General features: G+C 38.1%; 2 protein-coding genes across 5 annotated transcripts in view; one reads left to right on the forward strand and one right to left on the reverse strand.

Annotated features, from left to right (window-relative positions):
• The window catches only part of MED12L (mediator complex subunit 12L), a 353473-nt gene that overhangs the window by 183625 nt on the left and 154228 nt on the right, over window positions 1-15620 (reverse strand). The gene's annotated exons all lie outside the window — the stretch shown is intronic.
• P2RY14 (purinergic receptor P2Y14) overlaps window positions 1-15620 on the forward strand; it is a 71747-nt gene that overhangs the window by 41860 nt on the left and 14267 nt on the right. The window contains exon 1 of one of the 3 annotated variants that reach the window (XM_045584087.1): window positions 6442-7001. The exons of 1 other annotated variant lie outside the window; for it this stretch is intronic. The gene's annotated coding sequence lies outside the window, so the exon portion shown is untranslated. Of the gene's footprint in view, window positions 1-6441; window positions 7002-7466; window positions 7600-15620 lie in introns of those variants that run through there. One more of the 3 variants, XM_045584088.1, reaches the window with a different exon arrangement.

The raw sequence follows: 15620 nt of genomic DNA on the forward strand, positions 1-15620 counted from the left end.
GCATTCTCCTTCACATGCTACAAGGGCATCTTGTAGAATTTAACTCAGGGCCACTCCCAGACTGCACTTCTTTAGTCAGACTTTCTTCCTCTTTCAAGAAAGCAACAAGAAATTTTCTTTACTTTCTTTACATATAGGCAGCATTCATACTAGAGGGTATTAAAATGTGTATGTCACAGCAAGTCCACAAGCAAATTAAAGAAAGTGGCAAGGATCTGGAGCAGTTGATTATGTCTCTGAGTTGGTGACCGTGTAGCATACAGGTCTGATCCATCACAGGGTGACCTTATCCGTGCCTCTGAATGAAAATGAACCCCCAAAGAGGGCCTGTAAATGCCTCAAAACACAACAAGGGCCCATGGATTGAAATCGTATGGATACTGGATCTGTTTCTTCACTAAATTTTATTTTAAAGAAAATAGAGCTTCAGGCCAGAAAAAAAAAATGAGCTTGAGGCCAAAACAAATTGATTATGTTATCTATATACAAAATGTCTAAAGTTACTACAGAGGAAAGACAGGAAAGGAATAAGCAATATTAATTACCATTCAAATTCTGTAGTATGGAGAAAATATTTGAAATTTAAAAATTTGTGTGAATTTCATCTACACCAAATGGTCCCATGATATTTGCTAAACAGAAAATAGTCTGAACACAGGCCAGAGGAAAATTATGATAAAATACAAAATGATACTGTGAAGCTCAATTTCAAAATCATATTTTCTCCAATCAATTATAATCTTTTGTTGATAATAAGAAACTCCCTGGAATACAAGTTTTTTTTTTGTTTGTTTTGTGGTGTGTTTTTTGGGGGGGAGGGGTCTGCCATCAAAAAAATAATACTTATGACAGCAACATTGATTCTCCTATGTGTCAGGAACTCACAAAAATATTTAAGTGGATACTATCATTGTTTTTGTATAGGTCATCCCAAGGAAGAGGATGCTAAGGCACAGAGAGGGTGAGTAATAGGCCCAAGGGCACAGAGCCAGTGAGTTAGCCAACATTCTAAGTAAAGCAATCTAATCCAGAGACATTATTTTCAACCAATCAGACAAACTGTCTCTCAAGACCACAGGTCAACAAATGTTTCAACTGCCTAAAAGGCAAGATCCTATAAATATTTAGACTAACAACAACATGCCAATTGGCATTCAGTAAAAAGACGATTAAATTGAAGTTAGAGAATAAGCACTTCAGAGAAAGATTGGACAAAAAGCTGCCTCCCAGGCCAGATCAAAGAAAAGCCATTCCAAACGGTTCTGTTTGATCAAAATATCTGCAATCTCTCATAATCATTTCCTTTTTAAAACTAAATCATTTCTAACATTTCAGAAGCAGCTGGGTCATGTGCTGCTTTTGTTGTTGTTGTGTTTGTTTTTTTCTTGAAGCTAAGTGCCTCTAGTGGTAAGCATCTCACCTCTGGGCAAGCAGCATATATTCATATGTAAAAGTGATATGAGGTTGTGATATGAAGTTGCCAAATGGTAGAACACCTTTAGCCAATTCAACAATTGTTTTTTCCCTATGTCCCATTAAAAACAACAACAAAAAACACACAAACAAAAAACCCTCTGCCATTTTTCACAATAAAACAGAATGGATTAATACCCAGGCAGCTGAACTATCAAAATATTTACAAAATGCTCTGTTCATAGGAACTTCTGTTCTCCTCACATAAGGAAAAATAAATGCTTCCTGCTTTTACTATTATTTACTATCTCTTGGGCCTTAAAATAAGCGATCATCCAGACCTTGCTAAACAGTGCCATCAGCACAATACGCTTTAGTCTTCCCTGGAGGGTGGCAGTCAGATGTGATTTCTGGCAATGAAGAGGTATTTTAGGGCCACACATTTTGTCTACAACAGGAAAAATAGCAGGACCCTAAAAACTGCTCAAATTGACAGCAGAGAGGAAGAGAAGCATGCACATTCACACTCCTTGTGGGAATGAGTGGAACCAGAGACCAAGGACTCACCAGGAGTCCAGGAAGCTGGGCCAAAGAGCTGACCACTGATATGAAGGGGTTTTTATAACAGAGATGGCTTCTGGGAAAACTATGAGAGCAGCATACACAGGCTCAGAATTGATTTAGGCTACAGATAGCATGTAAGTTTTAACAGGAAGACAAAAATAAAGACAGTTTTGGAAGTGCAGGTGTGACTTTTCCAAGGCAGCATTAACTACAAGCTGCCAAAAGCAAAATACCTAAAACTGATAACCAAAAGGGCCCTTCACTAAAACATAACAGAGAATTATTTATCAGAAAAATTTGTCAACATACATTTCTTCTGCCTTTGAGATATAATGCTAATAAGTATCTATCCAGCCAAAGTTCTATATAACACATACTTGAACTATGTATTTCTCTAAATACAGCTGTTGACAAAAGTGCTTTTAAGCTTATTCGTACACATGCAGCTAAAAACGAAACTAAATGGGTTTTGGCTCAAATTATAATTCTGAAGTGATAATAAGAACTAATATTTATACAGCGTGTTTACATATCTTAACTGACTGTAAATGGAAAATGTGCAGCCTGGACCAAAGAGGGCCGTCTCTTCCGGTCACGGGAGGAGGCTGGGATTGCAATCCCTTTCAATACCAGTGATGAGCCTCAGCCATAGTAACATTTACACAGCTCTGATTATATGAACAAGGGATACTGACTTATGCAAAAATTGTAGACATAATTATTCAGGTGAAGAGAAACGTGTAGGGTTAGGGAGCTAAATCTTCATCTTCCACACAAAGAAGTTAACAGATACTCTGTAAGCCAAGAACTGACAGTTATGTACAATACCAGGGTTGACACCCAAAAATAAGAATGACAAAGTAAAAAGGTGGCCACTGGGGCACAGGGACTATTACTAAATTTCATTACAAGTTTTATACATTTGGAGTTTTAATGTACATCAATGCATGATTTTGATTTAAAAAACAAAAAACAAAAAATACAACAACTTTAAATTAGTTTTATTTGAATTACTAACACAAAGAAATAAAAATTAAAAACATGTCTAAATGTCTTGGGCTAGAAATAGAAGAAAAAAGAAAAAATACTAGAGGTCCTCCTTCATTAAACAAGATTACCTTCTGGATGGGGTCCCATGGATTGCTAAGCAAAGGGATGATGTGCCAATCTCAGGAAGCCAGACTGGATAGCCAGGCAACATGGGGGACAGAGGCTGCAGAAAAACCACCTGCCTTCCTATATAATACCCCAAGTGACTAAATGGATAACAGAATTAGGGAACATCAGCAAAAGACCAGACATACCCCCAAACCAGGAGATTTAGTTTACCATCTATGACACTGAAGCCTAATCAGAATTCATATCAAGCACTGTGGGAATTCAGAGCAGGATTACAGTCTATTCATGCTTAGAGAAGGTAAGGGAAAGCTCCATAAACAATGGGACCTGGGTGGGCTCTAAGGATACTCATGAGGTAGAGACGGAGAAGAAACACCCCGATAAAGGCCAGAAGTGAGAGTATAGATAGTGAGTCTGGAAATGGAACGTGGTTTAAGCCACATCAAATGGCACACCTCATGCTGCTGTGGCCCTATCTGAGCTTGGAGACTGTTGTCAGGACTGGGAGTTAGTTTAGAGGTTTCTGGCACAATGCAAAACTAGACAATATCAACTTCAACACAGTAAAAAAGTTGTACCTCTAAAATTATTTCATTTATAGGGTTACATCTTTGTTTAAACTGGCTTATCTTGCTATGAACAGACTCCTAAATCCCAGACACTGATACTTGTTATTCAGGGTTCTTCTCATTCCTCAGGTCTCCACATATCCCTAGGTTTGTGCCAGGAGATCCTGTCAATCCTTTTTCTTTATTATCCCCCAGAGTGTTGAATGCAAAAGACTTAGAGATTTGTATTTTAGGTACCTCCCGCTCTCCATTCAGCTTACAAAATGGAATGCTACTATAAATGTACAAGTTCCATTAAATTTTTTTCCTTTGACTTTCTCGTATAGTACTTTCAACTTTCAACATTGTCTTCATTACTTAATGTAAAAAAAAAAAAAAAAAAAGAATCAAGTTTGATCTGCCCATACCAAAGTACAGATTTTTAAATTTTTTTAAATTTATTGATTGATTTTAGAGAGAGAATGGAAGAAGAGGGAGGGAAGTGTTGTCAAGGATGTGGAGAAAAGGGAACCCTGAGCATCTTGATCAGCCAAGGACAAGGTAACAACCAAATGAGAAGAAAGATCTTAAGGACTTTTCTTAAGAAGGAGGAAAGAAAGAGGAGAAGAAGAGAGTGAAATATTGATTTGTTGTTCCACTTTTTTATGCACTCGCACTCATTGGTTGATTCTTGTATGAACCCTGACCAGGTATCAAACCCACAACCTTGGCATATTGGGAAAATGCTCTAACCAACTGAGCCACCTGGCCAGGGCACCCAAGTTCTGATTTTGATTAAAATACACACATATTGTTCAAGATGTTTTTTTGTTGTTGTTGTTTGTTTTTTTGTATCTGAGCTACTTGTAGCAGTTACTGTATCACAAATAAACAAACCTATCCCTGCACAGAAAACTGAATATTTATAAAAGACAGTTTGTTTTTATGTCATGATCCCAAGCCTTCCAAAATAAAACTTTTACTTTGACTTTTATCAGTGTTTAGAAGTCTCATTTATGAAGGAAACCAAGTGCTATAAGTAAAAGTTAGAAGGAATAGAAAATTAAGAAATCAACACATCTTTACTTTTGTGTTATTATTTTTATTATTATTTTTATTCCATGAGTAAAAGAAGTAGTTACTGCAGATTAAAATTGAGAAGCTAATGTTCTGCTTCAACACCTCCCAGTCCAGCTGGGAGAAATGAGGACAGACCATTCACAAAGTGGGCACACCCTTCAGGAGCCACTGCAGCCCCACAGTACCTGGCTTACAGAAGGTGACTACTACTTGATTGTCTAGTTGAAGGGATGCACAAAATCTGTCATTTTAAAGATATTTTTGCTTAGGCTGAAGCTAAACATTTAATTTTTAAGATGACTCCATATAAACAAAAAGCAGATATAAGTAGAGCAGATGTATGTGAATAGAATAAAAAGTGAGACTGACATTCTAGAAATAACGTTCAAATTCAGGATGAACCAGGTGGAAGGAGAGAATTATTCCAGAGAGTGAGTTCAGGAAGAGGAAAAGCATGAGCTCAAGCAAGGAGACAAGACCATGGATAACAGCAGGAAGTTCCAAAAGGTCAGTGCTGTGGTCAAGTCAAGTTCAAGGTGAATCATGGCAGAGATGAGAGTGTAAGTCACACATATCAAGTCTGCCAGGTCTAACAGCATGAACTTATCTTATAGGGGAGAAGAACCCACCAAAAGGACATGGCCATGCTTGTCTTTTAGAAGTATCCCTCCCATGGGTGACTTGGGGGTAGATACTGTGGGTGGGGAAAAGACTGGAGGCAAGGAATATAAGCAGAAAAATGACCTTAGGTTTGGAGGAAATCATACACAAGAAATATTTAGGGTGTTAAAAAAAATCATCAGGTTTTGGTGAGTGCATAGGAGTGGATGAGATATTGAATGAAAATTTAGTGATTTTGGGTGATCTTTGAGCTTTGGTGATCAGTGGACGACAGTACCCAACAAGAGGAACTCATGCTCAAGGGAAATTTTGAGGGGTTTCCTTTTGTTTGATAATGATAATAAACATGATTGACAATGAGCAAGCTACCCAAGTGCAAAGGGAAAGAAACTGATAAAACAAGTGAAGGTAATGATATAGGTGCAAAATTGGATGACTTCTAAGTAAACGTAACACAGGAGACCCGGGCCCGTCCTCTAAGAGACAAACTATGATTGCATCAATCCAGAGTGCCACGTAAGAATACAGAGTCCTGGTAACATTCCTTAAATACAAAATAATCCAGAAATTGGGATCAAACAGAGTGCTCTCTCCCCTTCCCTCCCACTCTCTCTAAAAATCAATGGAAAAATTTAAGGGAGGTGGAAGTAAACTGAAGACAGATTAGGAGACCCAACCACACCAATTCAATGGGTATGTCAGTTAGACTGGACCAGGTCCTTAAGATCACTCTTCTCATTTGGTTGTTACCTTGCCCTTGGCTGATAAGATGCTCAGGTGACCCTGGCCAGTTTGGCTCAGTCGATGAACTGTCAGCCATCAAACTGAGAGGTCCTGGGTTCAATTCTCATCAAGCACAATGTTCTTCAGTTGCAGGCTTTATCCCCAGCCCTAGTCAGGAGCAAGCAGGAAGCTACCAATCATGTATCTCTCTCACCTCAATGTTTCTCTCTCTTTGTCTCTTCCCTCCCTTCCACTCTCTCTAAAAATCAATGCAAAAATATCCTCAGGCGAGGATTAACAACAACAAAAAAGATGCTCAGGTGAACACCAACTCTGCACAGCCTCTCCTCTTCTTTTCCAGGTCCTGAAATGGGAAATTCTTTGGTCTATTTTACTCTCAAATATTTTTGGGTTTCCAACAAATTTTAAGGAGTCAGTTGAAGCCATGTGATTTCAACTTGAAAAAATTTCCCAATAAATATAGAAGCTATTCTTACAACAGCTTCACAGGAAGAGGTCAGAACTAGGCATGGGAAAGACGGAACCTCCTGCAGGCTGCAGCTCTCACTTGGGGGTTGCCCTCTCCTCTCTCCCTGTACCCAGGTTAATCCCTGTTACTGCTGGCTTAGACCTCGATAATTTGTAATTTGTAACCCTAAGCACAAATCAGATCCAATTTATACAAGTACATCATACAGCTGGGCTCCAAAAAGGACTGGACATCTGTAATACTTAACATTCAAACCTTGGCAGAAAGTCAACATTTCACAGAGCACTTTAAATGTTTTGGTTTGAGAGCTAATGCAGCATTTCCACCAGTCAACATGAGCAGCCCCAGGCAGAAAGCAAAGTATATTTCCCTCAACATCAGATGTCACACTCAGTCGCTGACCCAATCTTGTCTCCAGAGACCCTAAGGAACTTGAAAAATTGGTAAGTAAGAAAAGTCCAACTATTGTTGAGTATATTTAAAGACCATTGGTGATTTCAATGTAAAATGGATTTTTGTATTTTTAATATCCCCCAAATTCTTAATAGATGGGATGACATGTGACAGATTTAAGGTAAGATTAGACTTTTCCAAGTTAAAAGACTAACTTAACTTCCACTGTAAATGTTCTTTTTAATTTCAAGAAGCAGGCTTTTCTTCAATGGCTCATGCATTAGGCTGTAGAAATTCCTACTTTAAAAAAATTGTAAACTCAATGCTTGTAAAATATAAGACAATGCTGTGTGTGGGGATAGTGAGTTAAATCAGTTTGGGATGTGATAGAACACCATTACAGCTGGGGCATGACGTAACCCTCAGGGCTAAGGGAGTCCAATGAAAAACTAAAATGCTAGAGAGGGGGAAAAAAAAAAAAGAAGAAAAAAAAGAAAAGAAAAAGAAAACCAGAATGTTTGGTTTAAGAGCACAAAAGGCTACAATCTCACTAAAAACTGAAACCAAAGGTGAAATGCTTCATGCAAGGAAGCATTTAAAGTCTTCTCTGAACCGCTAAATGCCCCGGCCACTGCTGTGGATCTAATGGTGAGTCACTGCTTTTCAAGGAAAAGAAACAGGAATTAAATATGCCTCATAGTTGCTGTTTTAGCTTCTGTTACTATCTTAGGTTTTTATTTCCACATTCTTGACTCTTAACTTTTGATTTCTTCCTCTGTGATTTCACAAACATTTAGAAATCAAATATGGATAGCTTTTTAGCTTTAATTTGTGAAAGGCAAGGACAAAGATCATAGTTTGTGGAACTTGTTCTATGTACGTTTTTCTAGAAACTGAATAAATTCCATAAAATCTAGACTAATAGCTTATTTAAAAACTTAACTTGTGACTAGAATCCACTTCAGTTTATTTTTCAGACAAAAAAAAATTAAAGAACCCCATTTGCAGAGAAATTATAAGAACACTACCATGGAAGCAAGACTTTTAGAGGATAACTAACCAACTGCAAGCACCTTACTCTCTGCCATCAAAATTATTTCTTAAACAATTCAATTTAGTATTTTTTAAAAGCTGTGATTTTTTTAACAAATGACTTTCAGTGGAGAAACTGCAACTTCCTAAGTCGTCTAACTCATTTTATACCTACAATGCTTCTTGCCAGCATTCCCTACTTAAAGAAAGCATTCACAGGAGAAAATCTCTCTCTAAACACTAGCACAGACATTCAAATATATACACAGATCTCCCGCTTTCTGTAATTAAAATGAATTGACTAGCATTTTCAACTTCTATCTCCCCATCAGTACCATCAATTCTGGGGAAAGACCCTTTATCACATTCTTCAACACATTTTACTGGCTGCGAGAGATTACCATATGTCATTATGACAGTCTGAGAAGAAACTCCAGAGTAAAGTTTGTTTTGGAAAGATCTAGGCATACTTTCCCCAATATGCTCTTTGGTAGAAATATATTTTAACCTTTGATGTGTAATTTTACTTATAACTATTAAATGTATTAGCATTAACCCTACAAAACTGCCATATTTTTTTATAAAAAAGTCAAATTATCAGCAATTTCATTTGACTCAACACAATAAAAACGAGTCAGTTTCAAAAGGCAGCCTCAGAAGTCAAGGGGTCAGAACACCAGTAATGATGATTTACATAATTTTACATGATCATGAGATGCGGACTTCTAATTGTTCCCATAGGCATAGTCCCCTGCTTTTAAAGCCTTTGCTCAAATACTCATATCAAAATTGGGGGGTTTCCAGCAGCCAAATTCATTAGGAAAGACCTTCTATCACTGGCTCTACTTTACAAATTAAGAAATGCCTGTCCAGAGAGGTTTAGTGACTTGAATAAGACAACACAGCTAATAGGGACAAGGATGGTATTTGGGGGAAAGTCATCTGGCTTCTAATGTAATGCCCAGGTTTCCTCTGACTTAAGGAGATGAATATGCCCAATAAAAACTGATTTATATATAAACACAAGTTAGAGATGCAAGAGTATCAAGACTGCTCTATCCCTTAGCTAGCTGTTTTCACAATGGCAATAATCATAATGTATAAGAAACTCAGTGTTTCTGGGACTCAGACTTTTAGAGGCAATCTTGTGGAAAAGCAGGTACTTAACAGATAAACAGCTGAACTGTGACAGGGAGCTACTTTTTTGTTATTGTTTTTTAGCTCTTTTGCCTGCTTGATCTTCTCCTGTCTCATCATCTATAAAACATCATGATAAAGCTATTACCCACAAAGCGCTACAAAAATATCAATTGAGCTATACGAGTACCAAGAACATGACAAAAGATATTTAATTAAAAATGGAATTCCTTCACCATTCTCATTAAAACTTATTAGTTAGAAGTAGTACCAGCAATGGTAAAATCCCCCCACACACACACACAAAAAAAGTTTGTGTTAGAATCTGGCACTCATGGAGCCAAAAAGAAATCACAATATAAGGGGAAATGAATACTTCTAATGTACCCTCCTATCAGTCCAATAGGAAACCGGGCATCATGAGTACATAAGTGGTATCTATCAGCACAGGCCCTGAGTGCTACTAACATAAGTTGCCAACACAGGAAACTGGCAGGCCAGACAGTGGGCCTGGCCATGAAGGGGGCTACAGGCCTGGGTCCAGCTCGTGAGCCCCATACATGGTGGTTCCCTGCAGACAGAGGTCCAGAACGACACTCAGGTGATTTGCTTCATTCACATGTTTGGTGAATAGATAGAAAACCAAACAACCTTACAAAACAAAACAAAACTAAACTAAACAAAACAAAAAAAAACACCTCAAGAAAAAATTAAATGAAAGGTATCTGAGTTGGAAGTTTCACATTAAAAAAAAAAAAGTAATTTCTCTTCATAAAAGTCTTAAGTCCCATTTTGGTATATACAGAAAAATAAGCAAATTAACTCCCCCAAAAACTCTTATTGGAAAATAAAATATATTTTCATCAGGAATTTTCTAACTTTTGGTCTCAAAATCCCTTTTCTATTACTGAGGAGCCCAAAGAGCTTTTGTTGTGTAAGTTATATGAGCAATACTTATTATATTAGGAATTACAATTGTAAAATTTATAAATATGTATTTTGAATTCACTTAAATGATAGCATCAAATTTTAACACAAATAGCACATTTTTATGAAAAATCACCATATTTTGAAAAAAAGTTTTAATTACAAAAGTGGCTTTATTATACACTTTTGCATATCTCTTTAACATCTGACCTTAGATTCTCATATCTACTTCTACATTCAATCCATTTTAAAATATAGGTTTAGTTACAGTGTAATGAAGAAAATCAAATCTCACAGATATATAATAGGAAAAGAAAACAGTGTTTTATTTAACAGCCTTTTTGATTTTCTTCTTTGTTACCACACCAAAGCTCAACAGTGGTAGTTTGTTAAAGATTGGTTTCCATATGGAATCTAAACCCATATCAATGAATGTTTGTCTTACATTAAAAACCCTTAGTCTAACTCTGTCTTTGAATGACTCATTCACCCATGCTTGATTTTATAACATCATATAATCAATTATTGGTCACTTAGAGGTGCACATTCATTATAGGAAGAATTTTGCATTATATAGTATCAAAAATTGCATTAATATTGGCACTGATCTCAATCTAAGTGTTAAAAAGTACTGCCATTTGTTTTCCCTGGAGCGAAGGCTAGGTTCATTCATTCTTGAGAAGATGTCTTCCAAATAGCCAAGCTGAATTACTATTGTTTGCATGTCATTCTTTTAAGTAAAAATAGGGCTCAAAAAAAAAAAAAAAAAAAGCATCTAATTTAGCTAAACACACACTTGATGCTGTGCCTCTAGTCAACCATCACATGTGGCAGTGGTGCTCATGAATAATTCCTATTTTGACACCAAAAAAAAATTTATTTACTTATTTGTTTATTTGCATTTTCTTTCTTTTTTTTAAATATATTTTTTTGATTTTGTACAGAGAGAAAGGGAGAGAGATTAGAGAGTTAGAAACATCAATGAGAGAGAGTCATCAATCAGCTTCCTCTTGCACACCCCCTATGGAGAATATGCCTGCAACCAAGGTACATGCCCTTGACTGGAATCGAACCCGGGACCTTTCAGTCCCCAAGCCGACGCTCTATCCATTGGGCCAAACCGGTTTCAGCTATTTGCATTTTCTTTTTTAACTGAATTTATTGGGGTGACATCCTATCTAATAAAAGATAATATGCAAACTGACCATCACTCCAAGACACAAGATGGCCACCCCCATTTGGTCAAAGATGGCTACCCCCATGTAGACACAAGATGGCTGGCAGAGGAGGGCAGTTGGGGGAGTCCAGGCCAACAAGGGAGGGCAGTTGGTGGGGACCAGGCCAACAGGGGAGGGCATTTAGAAGGGGGGAAGGCAGGCCTGCAGGGGAGGTCAGTTAAGGATGACCAGGCCAGCAGGGGAGGGCAGTTAGGGGCAATCAGGCTGGCCAGGGAGCAGTTAGGCGTCAATCAGACTGGCATGGGAGTGGTTAGGGGTGATCAGGCTGGCAGGCAGAAGCAAATAGGGGCAATCAGGCAGAGCAGGTAGTGGTTGGGAGCCAGTAGTTCTGGATTGTGAGAGGAATGTCCAACTGCCTGGGATCAGGCCAAATGGGCGGTCAGACATCTCTCAATGGGTCCCAGATTAGAGAGGGTGATGGCTGGGCTGAGGAACACCTCCCATCCCTGTGTACAAATTTCATGCATCAGGCCTCTAGTTGGTTAATAAAATTATACAGGTTTCAGGTGTACATGTTACAAAATATTTAAAAGACACATATCTAAGGGGTAAGATTTAATCAAATTAACAACATATTTTACATCATTGAGGACATTCTAAAGTGAACTTGCCTTTTGTTTGTTTGTTTACGAAGACTGTGTGACAAGATGTGCAATGACTAAGGAAATGGCCTAGGTTTATGCTGAAGTACCAGCAGATTCATCTTACAGACCATAGCTTCTTGTAGCATTAGTACAAATGTCCGCAAAGTGAGTAAAATAGGCAAATAACTTGTGAGTACTCTTTAGATCACATGTGTCAAACACAAGGCCCGCGGGCCAAATCCGTCCCGCCAGGCCTTGCAATGTGGCCCGCACCGCACTGTCATCACTGCACTCCGCTGCGTTTCCATCACAATGACAGTTTATGACTGTTCAGTAAACCATTCGGCCCGCGATTTAGGCTGGATTTTAGATTTTGGCCCCTTCTCTGATTGAGTTCGACACCCCTACTTTAGATAATGGACGACCTTGAGAGGGTTTTAAGAACTCTCATGGTTCCATGGATTGTATTGCGAGAGCCATCATTATAAACTTTGAGACAAATTTTTTTTCTTTTGATCAAAAAGCAGTAATTTGAATAAATAATAATTTGACTAAGTTAAAATTAGTAACTCTTGTTTCTCAAAATACACCTTTAAAAATGAAGATAGCCGAAACCAGTTTGGCTCAGTGGATAGAGCATCAGCCTGCGGACTGAAGGGTCCCAGGTTCGATTCCAGTCAGGGGTATGTACCTTGGTTGCAGACACATCCCCAGTAGGGGTGTGCAAGAGGCAGCTGATCGATGTTTCTAACTCTCTATCTCTCTCTCTTCCTCTCTGTAAAAAAATAAATAAAATATATATTTTTTAAAAAAAATGAAGATAGCCCTGGCTGGTGGTTATTGTGTTGGTCCACGCACCAAAGAGTCACAGGTTAAGGGCATGTATGTGGGTTGCAGGTTCTATTTCCAGCCCGTTGGGGTGTGTGCGGGAAGGCAACTAATCCATGTGTCTCTCTCACATGTGGGAGGAAACCAATTGATGTGCCTCACGTCAATCATTTTCTCTCTTTCTCTCTCTACCTTCCCCCCAACCCCTGCCCGGCATCTCTCCCTCTTCCTCTCTCCCTTCTACTCTCTTTAAAAATCATGGAAAAAATATCCTTGGGTGTGGATTAACAATAACAACAAAAAAGGAAAAAGACAAGTTATAGTCTGAGAGATTTTATTCACCACACATACAGGCAACAAGGCAGATATCAACAATTCTTAAAGAATCTCTGTAAATCAATATACTACAAACAACCTGTCAGAAAAATGAGCAAAATAACCAACTATCATATGAAGAGATCTCCATATAGTCGGTGATCACAGAAATGTAATTCAAGACCACATTATAATAACATTTCCAAGTAACAATTGAAAAAATCTTAGAATAGGAAATACCAAAGAAGATTTGCGTCCACGGGATTGTTACACATTGACAAGAGTATAAATTGGTGCAATCATTTTGGAAAATAATGTGGCATTATTTCCTTTAGTTTAACATTCATATACCCTATGACTCAGCATCTTAACCCCTAGGTTTCTCCACAAGAAACTCAGATGTTCATGGAGAGACAATAAGAAATATACACCTCTGCAAGGTGTATATTTACAAGGGCATGCTTGTAACCTGGAAGTATCCCAAACACAGGAACCTGAATGTGTGACACAGTCAGACAATGGAATGTTACAGTCACTAAACAAAGAAATTAGAGGAACACTCAACAAATGGAAGATATGTATCAATAGTATGGTATACTCAACCACTAAAAGATTATATACAGTTTTAAAATTCACAATTCATGCACACACAAAATGAGAGCAAGAGAATGAAGAAATGCAATTCAGGGTACATGGTGACCAGAGCAATGGCATGTAGCTTATTATTGTCAAAACCTTGGTTTTTATTTTGGTTATAGAATTAATATGATTAAAAATAATAAAAACTGTAAAATTCAACCTTGAATGAATTTTGTATGATAAAAATGTCTCATGTCAGATTAAGGTTAATCCAATTTTATGCACCAAAGATTTAAAAAGGTATCTAAACATTTTAACATATAGCACAAAGAGAAATTGTAAAGCTGTAGGTATCCTGACCAGACTCAGCATCTGACATTAAGTAAATCAAACCCTTAACTTGACCAAAGTTGTACAGAGAGGTTCATTCACCAGTTCAATAAATAGCTACTGAACCTCTATCATATGCAGGCATAAAAATGGGGAGGGGTGGAATTGGAAGAAATAAGTTTAAAAATAAATACTCTTTTAAATAATGAATGAAGCTATGTATGAAGAAAATAAAATGTGGTGAGAGGTTGGAAAGGGCTGGGTAGGGGGTTGGCTATCAGATGTTGTGAACAGGGAAGGCCTCCCTGGGAAGGTGACATTTCAACAGAAACCAACATGAGGCAGCCACCCTTCATGCTAGAGGCAGACACCACAGACATCCAGGGCTCCAAGTCCCTCTCCTCCCATGAGTATGTTTTAGATCTTTATAGGTTTGGCTTCAACACCACCATGGTGACAGTGTGACAGCGAGTTCATGTGGGTATTCCTGCTATTCCTGTGCAGTGCTGGTGAAAGCTCAGCTAGCTGGTCATGTGCAGAGCCTTGTCAGCAGCCCTCACCAGCAGCCTTCTGTGATGTATTAGAACAGAGAAAGTACCTGCACTAATGGCAGACAGGGAAAAACTCAAGGAGATAGCTAGGCAGGCAAACTTTTGCTCTTATTTTCATTTTTTGTTTCACTGGAACAAAATGGCTAAGCATAACAATGCACATTTACAATGAATAGTGGGCTACTTGCCAAGGACACAAATATCTTCTACTTGGCCTGCTCCACATCCCGTACCCATACACACAAACACACCTCACTTGTTCCTCAATTTAATCACATCAATAATATTCAAGAGATTTTAAAAGGCTGGACAGTTCCATATTATAGATGAGAGTCACCCAGCTGAGGAGGGGACTCCGCTGTCCCCCTGGATGAAGAGCTGGGGAGCAGGATCAGTGACACTCCATGTCACTGATATTCTGTCAGCCTCCCCAGCCCCCACTTCAGAGAGGTTGGAACCAAAGGAAGAGCTTACAGGTTAGTCATGGAGGGCTGGGATGAGCTGGGTTCCAATTATAGAAACCACTACTCAGAAACTTGCACAAACCAGGAAGCACCCTTCATCTTCCCTTATATGTAAAATAAGGAAATGGCAGGTCATTCCTCAGAACTTTATCTGACTCCTTCTGTGAACCTTTGGCTGGGTTAGGTGAAAACACAACGCTCCTCTCTCCAGCAGACGAGACAATCAATAAGTACAAGTCTTTTCGACCAGAAACAAAATTCTCTCATAATCAAGGCTCAAAGGCACTAACTAATCTGCACTCAAGTTCTATACATATAGTTGTGACTGAATGGACAATGTATTCAAGCTCTTTAGACTTCAGTTTCCCTAACTATAAAATGGGTATAAGACTACGCAAGGATTTAAAAGTGCACGGCTATGTAGTTCATTCATTTTCACTGCTAAATAAAATTTCACAAAACAATGGGTTTTGGGTTTTTTTTTACCCATTTTCCTGTCAATAGTAATTTGAGCTATTTCCACATTTTTGCTACTACAGTGTTTCTATGAGCATCTTTGTATGTGAGTATTGATATGTATGTAAGAGTTTTCTACGGCATATACCTAGATCAAAATGCTCAGCTATAGGATGAATGAATGAATGTTCACCTCTTCCAAATATTTCCAATTCTTTTTACAAAGTA

Source organism: Pipistrellus kuhlii, unplaced genomic scaffold (genome assembly GCF_014108245.1).
Source record: "Pipistrellus kuhlii isolate mPipKuh1 unplaced genomic scaffold, mPipKuh1.p scaffold_m20_p_2, whole genome shotgun sequence".
Classification (NCBI taxonomy): Eukaryota; Metazoa; Chordata; class Mammalia; order Chiroptera; family Vespertilionidae; genus Pipistrellus; species Pipistrellus kuhlii.